The sequence below is a fragment of the Petaurus breviceps genome, unplaced genomic scaffold, assembly GCF_028583685.1.
Source record: "Petaurus breviceps papuanus isolate PSGF00001 unplaced genomic scaffold, PetGlider_PUasm1.0 90731, whole genome shotgun sequence".
Taxonomy (NCBI): Eukaryota; Metazoa; Chordata; class Mammalia; order Diprotodontia; family Petauridae; genus Petaurus; species Petaurus breviceps.
In genome coordinates this window covers 11257103-11267889 of record NW_027187325.1, presented here as the reverse complement: position 1 = coordinate 11267889, position 10787 = coordinate 11257103, and positions in this window count along the sequence as shown.

The following is a 10787-nucleotide window of genomic DNA, read 5'->3' as shown; positions in this document are numbered from 1 at the left end:
GATTATAAGGTGATTACAGGATTACTGGTTATGGCACTCGAGGCTTTTGTTTATGAAATGCATTTCTCTTTAACTGAACTAAAAAAAAAATTCAGTTTTTCATAGGGTTTTCCAGAGTAGCCTATTTGATCTAAAGAACTTCTCTATAATCTAAAAACTTCAGGCATTTGAGATGACTCGATTTATCTATCAGAATACTTTACATGGGCACACTCTCCTCCCCACCACTACTTCAGCAGTGTCTGCTTTAGGTCCATAGCCTCAGCAGAGCAGGTCTTGTTGTTGCTGTTCAGTCATTTCAGTCACATCTGAATCTTGGTGACCCCATTTGGAGTTTTCTTGGCAGAGATACGGGGGTGGTTTGCCATTTCCTTCTCCAGCTCATTTGACAGATAAGGAAACTGAGGCAAACAGGGTTAAGGGACTTGCCCAAGGTCACACGACTAGTAAGTAATTGAGGCCAGATTTGAACTCAGGCAGATGAGTCTTCCTGACTTCAGGCCTGGCACTCTATTCACTAAACCACCTAGCTACCCATAAAGGAGGGATTAGGTCAGTTTATAATAACTATCTAGCACTCAGTGTTATATGGATCAGTGCTAGAAACAGCAGAAAGATCACTTGGGTTCAAATATCCTGCCTATCTGACTTTGAGGAAGTCATCTCTCTGGGACTGTTTCTTCATCTGTAAAGTGGGAGAGTTGTCTATATCCTAAGACTCTTTTGATGTCCCAATACTTGATCCTATGACCTTTACGTTCCTTTCAGGCTTAAAATTAGTGAATGTTCTTCCTTTCTCTCTTTCTTCCCTCCCTCCCTCCCTCCCTTCCTTTTTGTGGTACAGAACCCTTTGGCAGTTGGGTGAACCTGAAGAACCCCTTCTCAGAATACAGTTTTTAAATGCATAAACTAAAATACAGGAAATCACAAATGAAACCAATCACACTGAAATATAATTACCAAAATCCATACTTTTTGAAAGTCAGTTTACAGACCCCAGGCTGAACAGCCCTTCTTCAAACTCTCTTATTCCTATGTACACATGCACATAGCCTGTGACACTATGGCACTGTACATTGAACTGCCTTCTAGTTATGAAAAAGTCTTTTCATGATATGGCATGAACAAAATACTGATGATGATGGTCCAAGTGCAACAAGCCAATCTAACAAAAAGTCCGTTTGTTAACAAAAACTTAGATTTCTAGTTAGAATAAAGATTTCCTTCAGTAAAGTGGGAAATGCCAAATTAAGCTTCTTAGAAAAAACTTGATTAGAGTATCAAAATAAGCAATACATAATACCTAAATCAGAAAAGAGGGAATTACAGTAAAATCTTATTCATTTGAAATGCAAGGGACTAGAAGAAAAAAGGCTTGGAATCAACCCGGATCAGATTATTTGATATTTTTTATTAAAGAACAATAGCACCGGAACAAAAACAGTTGCTTTGAATTATGTGCTATTTTGAATAAAGTAATATTGGATTAACAAGATTTTACCATATTTCAGATGTTTTTCTATAACTTGTTTTGGAAATTTATATCTCCATGTGCTTACCAGGTTCTCCAGACATAAGGTCTTGGAGATAAGAACCATGCCTTTTACTTGTTTCGCACAAGGTCAGACCACATTGTAGAACAAAACTGACAATGATCATGACATAGGCCAGAGTCCCAAGGCCAAGGTGGAAATAGCAGGAACAATGCAGCAGAAAGCACTTTGTGAGTTCAAAAGCTCAGAATTCACACACACAGTATTTCTGACCAGCAAGGGCACATGGCTTCAGTTTTTCATCTCCCCCTTGTCCATCAAAATAGGGAGCCCTGATGTCTCTGATCGTGTGATGGGGAGACAGGAGGATGTTGGCTCTCTCACTAGTTACTGGGACATCTCACAATTGTGAAGCTAAGCAGTTCAGCTTCAGGGCAAGAGCTCTGGATGCTGTATTTCCCCCTAATTGCCAAGCACAGAACATTCATAAAACACCTGGAATGGAAAAACAAATCCGTTTTATAGGAACTGAAATGAACAATTCCCTTTCCGCACATGAAAGGAAATGGAAGAGTGTGTGGTTTTTTGATGAATCCATTGGAATTAAGGCTATAGTTTTATTTTGTAGCAGACTGGTGCCATGAGGCCCGCATTATTCAGAATGACAGGGTTAGGAATATTCACCCAAATCATCACTTCGATTGGCTGAAAGCTCCGTAGGGCTTTATAAACCATCACTAAAGATTTAACTTGGTGGTTAATTCCTATTTAGACCCAGCTTCCTTGATGAAGGCAAGCAATTGGAGTTCTTAGAATTAATTTTTTTGAGCCCCACCTTCCTCATTATACCCAGGGGATAAAACTTTCTCTAGAAATTTTTATTCTGATTAAATGAGGACAAACTGGACTTGAAAGAATTGGTAGGAAAGAATTAAAACTTAGTAATTCTAGTTTCAGGTCAGTTTCCTTTCCCAGAGGAAATATTGATATAAAGTTTATGTAGCAGGTTAATGTGTGGGATAACCTTGCCTTGTTGGCACACTTCCTAAAATAAGACTGTTAAATACACTTCAAAAAACATGCTGCGTTCCTCATTAACAGAAGCTAAAGTTTTGGATCTTAAATCAGGATATACAGTGAAAATGATTCATGCAGAATTATATTATAGAAATGAAATATTTTAGTGGCTGAATGATTCATAGAGTCCATGATAAAAAATATTCACTAGACATATGGCTACCTTGAAGACAAAACAAGAGGAAATGAACTTGTAAAGAGGAATGGAAGATTTAAATGAAAGAGAAGGAACCTCCTAAAAAAGAACATGCTTCTCCAAAGTCTGTAATCTTGGAAAGGTGCTCCCTTGACTAAGGGACTGTTGGTCCAAAGGGGAAAAAAAGATGTTCTTATCTTTAAGTTGTGCATATTCCTCCAATTCCAAGAATCTATTGAATAGAACATTGGGACTGGAGTCCAAAGGCTTAGCTTTGACTCTCAATTCTTCCATTTAGTACCTGTATAACTTAATCTAGTCATGTCATCTCTTGAAACTCATTTTACACATCTCTAAAATGAAGAAATTCAACAGAATGAAATCATTGGTTCCTTCCAGCTCTATTTTTTTAAATGATCCTATGCTGGTTGAAAATCTTTGTTTTTCCTATGTAGTCTCTTTGAAAACTGAGCTGATGGGAAGATGTGGTATCTGAAGTAAACAAGCTATCCTATAACTGGCTGGGATTTCCTTAGTTGCATACCTCTTTTAGCGACCCTATCCTCCAGACCATCTAAAGAGATACTTTATCCCTATGTTTCCATCCTGGTGCCATTTAGAGCAAGAGCTATTACAAAGTCCAAATGGATACCTAAATTCTACCTTCTTGGGTGGCAGAATGGGGACCCACTGGGAACACGTACTGAATATAGAAACTTAATGAGCTCTTATAAATCTGAGAGGACCTAGAGGGTACACCTGGGCCAATAATGGTGCTAGATACAGAAAGTCACTTTGTGCTTCACTGAGAAGATGAATGAAATGGAATGATCAGCATTGCAGTTCTTACCACTGGGTTACCCAACAAAATAGACAGAATTATCACCTTTGCCCTTTGTTAATTATAATCTAAACAGTAGCTGAGTGGCTAGAAGGGCTTGTTTCCTGAGAGACTGGGCTTGTTTAGGAAGTCATGATGCCTGCACATCACGGAGGAGTGGAAATAAGGGTTAAAAAGAAATTAGCTTTGAGTCTCAGCTTTGTCACGAATGAACTACATGACCCTGGACAAGTCACTTAGCCCTTCTGAGTATCAATTCCCTCATTTTTAAGGTGGGGATCACCATATACAAACTATGTTCCTCACAGATTTTTTATAAGAATCAAATTATGTAATATATATACATGTATGTATGTCTATGTGCATATGACCCACACATGACATTTTATATGTGTATATATCATATCTACAAATCATATATACCACCTTGAGATGTGTACCATATATCTACATAGACATAGGTCTAGCTATATCTGAAAGTGTTTTGTATAGAGATACAATAATATTTAAGTCACTTAATTTTGCTAGATCTCAGTTTCGTTATTAAATGTGTCTACTTGATAACAAATTGATTTCCTCTTTTGTAAAAGGTCATAATGATACTTGCACTTTCTCATAGGGATGTTGTGAGCTAAGTGCTTTGCAAACTTCAAAGTGCCACAATACGCTAAGAAACACATGCTTATTAAATGCTATGATTAAATTCAGAGAATCCTTGAATTGGATCTTAGAGACCATCTAGGTGAAGGATTCTTAACCTAGGGTCCATGAACCTCTTTTAAAAAATATTTTAACAACTGTATTTCATTATGATTAATTTCCTTTTTATCCCTATGTATTTTATCTTGTGCATTTTAAAATATTATTCTGACTTCCATTGGCTTCACTAGCTTGTCAAAGGTGGTCATGATATCAAAACCGTTGATCTAGACTGATACTTTCATTTTATCAATGAGAAAATTGACACTCAGGCTAAAGGACCTCTCCAGGGTGACGCCACTTAGAGTTAGAGAGCCGTGGCTCAAAGCTGATTTGTTTTTAACGTTTTTAAGTGCAGTGCCCTTTCCACTTTTCCATGATGGCCACTCATTGTGACTTTCTAAGTTCCTACGTCAGACATGAGATTTGAACCCAGATCTTCTGACTTGAGAGCCAGTGTTCTTACTGTATCACTGTAATTATCACAACAGCTTCAACAATAGGTTGATTCTAGAGGAGTAACATGATGGAAAGTGCAATGACTGGTTACAATGTCCTGGCTTTAAGATCTCATTTACAAAATGTGAGTGCCAATATTTACTATGCTGAAAGACTTCCCACAGATCATCTGTACTCCAGAAATATTTTGAGAATCCAAGGGAGCTCTGTTAACTTTCTCTCAAAGAACAGCATTGTAAATCAAACCTATTTTTGAAGTAAAATTTAAACCGTCCAAAATCTGTACCAGAAAGAGCCCCTTTATCTGCACGTAATAGATTCATGGACTCATACATAGCTCTTCAATATTTGCTTATTTGCAGTTTCCAGGACCAGTGAGAATGTGGAGGTGTTTATTCTTCATGCATTCATCCCTCAAGCTTTCCTGATCTTCTCGATAACAGCCTCCCATGTAGAAACAGAGACTCCCAGAACACTGACCTCTGTAAGTAGGACAGTCTCTGCATTGTATGCTTGGAGAACCCCACTGGTGGTTCTGTATCTGTGAACAGAATTCAGAAAAGGGAATGAGTTTCTGAAGGTCCCAGCATAAACTTAAAGAGCAGACAGAACAATATTGAGTCAAATGCTCAGAAGGCTTGAAGGCGAGTAGAAAGGTGTTCTATTCACAGAGGCAATGGTTAATATTAATTCTGAGCTTGAGGCATTTCAGGAGACGAAGAAGGAGAAAAGGAGTTGTTTTCCAAAGGAAAAATATGAAATAAGGGAGGAGGTAGCATTTAGATCAGCTCACTGAGGAGGTTCAATTTAATAAGCTCTCGTTAAACATCTACAATATGTAAGACATTTTCATGTTCTCTGAAGAATGGAGTTCCTTTGTGGTTTCACCTCAGGAACAATTTGGCATAAAGAAAAAAAAAAGGGCACAGTCAGTGTAAAGGGGCTATGGAAAGACAGACAGAGCTGGTGGAAATGTAAATTATCTGATCATGCTGGAATGAATTATTCAAAAAATGTGAATAAAATATCAATAGCCTTTGATCATTGATACTATTGTTAGCCATATGCCTCAAAGAGGATGATGAATGAAAAAAGAAAAGTCTCCCAAACATTGTATTTTATGGTAGCACTTTTTCTGGTATCAAGAAACTAGAGACAGAGTTGATGCTCATAAATTTTTGAATGGCTAAATAAATTGTGGTACCTGAATATGATGGATATTACTGAGCTAAAAGAAATGGTGAATATGAAGTCTATAGAGAAGCTTGGGAAGACAGATGAAAGGATGCAAAGTGAGGTAAACAGAAGAAAGCAACATATGCAAAATTGCAATGAGGTAAATGCAAAGAACCACGTGAGCACCAACCCTGGAGTCAGGAGAACCTGAGTTCAAATCCGGCCTCAGGCACTTAACACTTACTAGCCATGTGACCTTGGGCAAGTCACTTACCCCCAATTGCCCTGCCTTCCTGCCAAAAAAAAGCCAAAACACATGAACAAAGAAATGGGAACTGAAGGCTGTGAAGTCATAATAACCAAACTTGGCTCCTTCCCTCCACCAGTGAAGGCACAGAAGTGAGGACTATGGATGTGGAACACTGCATATCAAGTTTAATTTGTTTGATGTGTTTGTTGAACTTTCCCCCCCCCCCTCTTTTAATATTCTTGATTATAAGGGAGCAGAAAGGAAGACGGTTAAAAAGAAATCAATACAAATTTAAAAACTATAAAGAGTAGAATGGTTGGCTCTTAACTTGGCCCAAAAACAAAATGTCAAACTATGTTTGCTACTGAAATTCCTCTAAGAATCTTGTCATTTCATTTGATTAGGGAAACTATCCCCAACTGTGATTTACTAAGTAAGTCCTGAGAAGTGAAGTGCACTGGGGACTTTTGGGTCATCATCAGGGACTTGAGGTACATTTGGGCAGCTATGTGGTGCAGCAGATAGAGTGTCAGAGCTGGACTTAGGAGGGCTTTTATTCCTGAGTTAAAATCAGCCCCAGATACTTAACTAACTGTATGATCCTGGGCATGTCACTTAACCCTGTTTACCTCAATTTTAAAATCTGCAAAATGAACTAGAGAAGGAAATGGAAAACTACTTACGTATGTTTGCCAAGAAAACCCCAAATGGGGTTATAAAAAGTCATACGTGACTGAGAAACAACTGAACAGACATCAGGATTAAGCCACTTAAGCAAGACCATAAATCCAGTAAGTGACAGAATTAGTTTTTGAACCCAGGTCTACCTGACTCCAAGCCCAATCTACTAAACCAATCAGCCTCTCTCTGTTTGCTGAAACATATGGAAATCAATTTGAAGATGAAACTCTGCCCTCCATAAAAATTAATCAACAAAGTGAATAACTTCCTTGATTTGACCCAAATCACCAGGGCATAATAACATAGTTATTTAATTTCCTTCCCCTGCCTTAAGGTGTCATGTTTTCCAACTATCTGATCCAACCACCTCTTTAAAGAGAAATGCTTCCCGTAGAGGTTTCTGCAAACAAGAATGTCACTGTTGCAGCCTATTCCAGGGGCACTTTTTGGTGGGTACCCAGGAACGGAATGGTTGAAAATTGTTCCCATTTGTGTTCCGGATGTTGTAGTAAGTTTTGCTGATTTGATTCTAGCCTATGGTGTCCCTGAGGATTTCCTGATTTCAATGGCAAAAAACTCAGGAAGAATAAACTCTCTTTGAAAGGTGGCCTCTCAGGGCATCTGCAACAGCTCTGTAAAGCTTTTCAGACGCACAATCGGAATGACTCTGACGTTTGCCCATAAAGGTTTCACTTAGGCCAGATTCCTCTCTGAGAAGAGCATCAAACCAATGGAACCACTCTGTCTTTTCCACTGGGGTTTTCGGGTCTGCATGAATGGCACTACACCATCTGCTGACACAATTGTCCTCCTTGAATGCACTCAGGAAATGCTAGTATGGCCCAAACAAGTCAGCCAAGAAGAGTCCTTTTAAAAGATACATTTTTTAAACACCTGTGACCAGACTGAAACCTCGCTCCCTAGTAAATATACAGATTAAATTTTTTTTTTGGCAGTGAGTCCAGAGACATGATTTCACATGATTTGCCTGTCTGGATGTATCAAGGGCTCAGGCTCTGTGGGCTGGTTGACCCCACTGAACCCCGAGGTTGGGAGTTCACATCCCAGCACTCCTGGTTTCAGTCAATCAGTTTAAAATTTCAAACGTATCCAAAACAGTGAGCTTCTCTGTTTCAGGATGTCTTGTACTGGAATGTGGGAAGGTATGAAGTGGGAACCAGCAACAGATGCAGTTATTTGGACAACCTCTACTCCTCTCCCTGCTCTTATCTTTCCCCAAGGGATCCAGAAGGGTCACAAGTTCCTCACTGGCCTCATCATTCCAAGCTGTTGGCTCAGTGTTTGTTCTTTATTTCTCTCCTATGGTCCCTGTCCTCTGTCCTCTGTCCCAAACCTTAGGGGATCCCAAAGTCTGTGTCATAAGTCACCTAAGACTCTTCATCACTGTCATCATCACCATATCTCATGTACCGAAATGGCATCTGGAACTTTATCTAAGCTGTGACCCTGTCATTCCCCTGCTATAAAATCTTCAGTGGCTCCCTATTTTCTGAAAGGTAAAATACAATAGGGATCCAGTCTGTCTTTCCAGTCTCATTTCATACTCCTCATTACTCTTATATTCTGGCCCTAGTTCTTCAGTCTTCCTACCGCCTTTGTGCATTTGTTTAGGACATCCCCCATCCCTGGAACCCTTTCTATCTAGATATTAACCTCTTTAAATCTTTTTTTTCTTTTATTTAGTTCAGACATCACCTCTTCCATAAAAATTTCCATAATTAATCTTTCCAGATGAAGTGATGTTTTGCTATACACACACGCGCGTGGTTGCACACACACGTGCACACACACACATATACATACACACATGTAACATCTGGATGATTCCTTTTCCCTGTTACATTCTACTTTGTATCACCTTTAATTTCATATGTTTCTCATTGACCGTATCCCTCTGGAAGCTCTCTGGGGACAGAGACTGAGTTGATTTTTATGTTTGCTTTCCCAACACCCAGCAGAATATACAGGCATAATTAGTGGCAGAAGGGGCGGCTAGGTGGTACAGTGAATAGAGCACCCACCCTGGAGTCAGAAGGACCTGAGTTCAAATCCGGCCTCAGACACTTAACACAAAACTAGCCATGTGACCTTGGGCAAGTCACTTAACCCCAATTGCCCGCCCTCCCCTCCTCCAAAAAGCAAAAAAAAAAAAAAAAATTAGTGGCAGAATAGAAGTCATGAGACACAATGAATTCTACTAAAAAATCAGCACAGTTGACACCATCTGAATAGCTCTAGTCAACTCACAGGAGCAAGTTTTAAAATTTCCATTGTGAGCTAGGTGGCTCAATGGATAGAGAGCTTGTTCTGGAGTCAGAATGACTCATCTTCCTGAATTCGAATCTGGCCTCAGACACTTACTAGCTGTGTGACCCTGAGCATGCAACTTAACCTTGTTTCCCTCAGTTTCTTCATCTATAAAATGAGCAAACCACTCCAATATGTTTGCCAAGAAAAATCTGAATGGGGTCCCTAAGAGTCAGACATGACTGAAATAACTGAATGTAGTGCCAATACAATATTCACAGTGCCTAGGTTGACTATAAATATACCTGCATGGTGCTTGATTGCAAAATATAGCAGACTCTCCATATATAAGACAGAAACAAAACATTTATTCAGACACCAGAACACCAAATCCCCAAACCAGTAAGCTGATTCCATCATAGTAGCAAAGAAGCTAAAAAGCCACAACAGCACAGAGAGCCACAGCATCCTTTAGCTTTCCCACAAACCAATAATTTTGCTCATAAGCCTGACTAACTCCCTGGGAAACATGCTCCTCCTTCCAGTCTAGCCAGTTCTGACTCCCAGCTTCCTGTGGGCTCTGCTCCATGCTTCAGCAATATCCTCTTACCACAGACGCCTTGTGATTACATTCAGCCTGTCGGGGGGCAGAGTTTATTTTCAAAGCAGGGGAGGACTTCAAATTCCCTTAGATTTATTGAACAGTGTAATCTCATCATCAGATCTTTGTGTATGTGTCCTTCCATATGTAAATGCTGGTCACATGTGCCTTATGTGTGAGTCTCTGTGCACAAGTGTGTGTACTATTTTCATTGACAGCTTATATATTTGTGGGAGAGTGTTCCCCAGGTTTATGAATGGGATAGAATGTTCTATTGTTATTTTTCTTTCTATCCTATGTAATTAATTTGCTTCAAACTAATGCTGTCTGCCAGTCTCTGTATCTTTTATCCTATTACTGTCTGCCCAGGAAGGAGAGAAAGACCATTTCATTAGCTCCCCCTTCACTCCCCCTATTCTGAGCTAACTCATACCCCAAGAGGACTCTGCCCTGAGGCTAAACTCCTATGGATGTTTATAGGCTACCTGAACTCATTTCTCAACAATTAACAGATGCCCCTACCACCATCATTCAACAATTCTTCTACTTTGGGGTACACTCAGTCCATATCTACCACTCAATTAAAATCTCTAGCCATTATTTATTAACCTCTAGGACATTTCCTTGGTTTCCTCAATGAGTTCAGTGCCTGGCACACAATCTTTCTCTCTTTTCCCCCAATACTAGGGGACTTCAGCATATATAGTGACACCCCCTCAAATACTTGAACCTCTAAACTCATTTCCCATGATCTATCCTTTACCCAACTTCAGTTACACACAGAGATGTTCACACCCTTGATGTTGTCATCACTCACAAATGCCCAATGTCCATGAATGCTGGAATTATGTTATCTAATCACAATCTGTTGTCATTCTACCTCTCATTCCACTGGCAGTTGTAACCTCCAACCCCTCCACCCCTCAGTTGTTTCCTAGATCATCACCACTGCATTAAATATACTCTTTTTTTCTTCCCCATCTTAACCAGCCAGTGAACCTCAACTCTACATTATTTTCTGCTTGGGTCCCTTGCCCCCTTATTCTATAGCTGCACTTGCCCTGCCAAGTCTCAGCCTTGAACCACTCCCATCACCTTTGCTACTA